This window comes from Arachis stenosperma, chromosome 2 (genome assembly GCF_014773155.1).
Source record: "Arachis stenosperma cultivar V10309 chromosome 2, arast.V10309.gnm1.PFL2, whole genome shotgun sequence".
NCBI lineage: Eukaryota > Viridiplantae > Streptophyta > Magnoliopsida > Fabales > Fabaceae > Arachis > Arachis stenosperma.
In genome coordinates, this window is record NC_080378.1 from 20,883,154 (window position 1) to 20,884,885 (window position 1,732).

At 37.0% G+C, this 1,732-nt stretch overlaps 1 non-coding gene across 1 annotated transcript; it reads left to right on the plus strand.

Annotated features, from left to right (window-relative positions):
• The first annotated feature begins 553 nt into the window (after positions 1 to 553).
• On the plus strand, positions 554 to 661 carry LOC130964052 (small nucleolar RNA R71). Its single transcript, XR_009080164.1, has one exon. It is a non-coding gene; the product is annotated as a small nucleolar RNA R71 (small nucleolar RNA).
• Positions 662 to 1,732: the final 1,071 nt, after the last annotated feature.

Consider the following 1,732-nt stretch of genomic DNA (forward strand, 5'->3'; position numbering starts at 1 on the left):
TCTCTGTCTGTTGCTGAGAAGATGATGGAAAAGGCTTGCCATTGCTAAACCTATTTCTTCCACCATTATTATTGTTGAAACCTTGTTGAGGTCTCTGTTGATCCTTCCATGAGAGATTTGGATGATTTCTCCATGAAGAATTGTAGGTGTTTCCATAGGGTTCTCCCATGTAATTCACCTTTTCCATTGAAGGGTTCTCAAGATCATAAGCTTCTTCTTCAGATGAAGCATCCTTAGTACTGCTTGGTGTATTTTGCATTCCAGACAGACTTTGAGAAATCAAATTGACTTGTTGAGTCAATATTTTGTTCTGAGCCAGTATGGCATTCAGAGTATCAATCTCAAGAACTCCTTTCTTCTGATTTGTCCCATTGTTCACAGGATTCCTTTCAGAAGTGTACATGAATTGGTTATTTGCAACCATTTCAATTAGTTCTTGAGCTTCTGTAGGCATCTTCTTCAAATGAAGAGATCCTCCAGCAGAGCTATCCAAAGACATCTTGGACAGTTCAGACAGACCATCATTGAAAATACCTATGATGCTCCATTCAGAAAGCATGTCAGAAGGACATTTTCTGATCAATTGTTTGTACCTTTCCCAAGCTTCATAGAGGGATTCTCCTTCCTTCTGTCTGAAGGTTTGGACTTCCACTCTAAGCTTACTCAATTTTTGAGAACTTTGCCAAGAAGGCATTGACTAGCTTTTCCCAAGAGTTCAGGCTGTCTTTAGGTTGTAAGTCCAACCATATTCTAGCTCTGTCTCTTACAGTAAAAGGGAATAGCATAAGTCTGTAGACCTCAGGGTCAACCCCATTAGTCTTGACAGTGTCACAAATTTGCAAGAACTCAGCTAAAAACTGATGAGGATCTTCCAATGGAAGTCCATGGAACTTGCAATTCTGTTGAATTAGAGAAACCAATTGAGGCTTAAGCTCAAAGTTGTTTGCTCCAATGGCAGGGATAGAGATGCTTCTCCCATAGAGGTCGGGAGTAGGTGCAGTAAAGTCACCCAGCACCTTCCTTGCATTGTTGGCATTGTTGTTGTTTTCGGCTGCCATGGGTTCTTCTTCTTTGAAGATTTCTGTTAGGTCCTCTACAGAGAGTTGTGCCTTAGCTTCTCTTAGCTTTCGCTTCAAGGTCCTTTCAGGTTCAGGGTCAGCCTCAACAAGAATGCTTTTGTCTTTGCTCCTGCTCATATGAAAGAGAAGAGAACAAGAAAATATGGAATCCTCTATGTCACAGTATAGAGATTCCTTGAGGTGTCAGAGGAACAGAAAAATAGAAGGAAGAGGTAGAAGAATTCGAACTTAGTGAGATAGAGTTCGAATTGTGCATTGAGGAGGAGTGGTACTCCATAAATAGAAGGATGTGAGAAGAGGGGAAGAGATTTTTCGAAAATTAAGTAAAAGATTTTAAAAACATTTTGAAAAAGATTTTGAAGAAGATATGATTCAAAATTATTTTGAAAAAGATGTGATTAAAAAGATATGATTGAAAAGTTATGGTTTTAAAAAGATATGATTTGAAAAACAATTTTAAAAAGATTTGATTTTAAAAATTAATGACTTGCCTAACAAGAAAAGATATGATTCAAACATTAAACCTCTCTCAACAGAAAAGGCAACATACTTGAAATGTTGAATCAAATCATTAATTGATAGCAAGTATTTTTGAAAAAGGAAAGAAATTGATTTTGAAAAAGATTTGATTGAAAAGATATGATTTGAAAAAG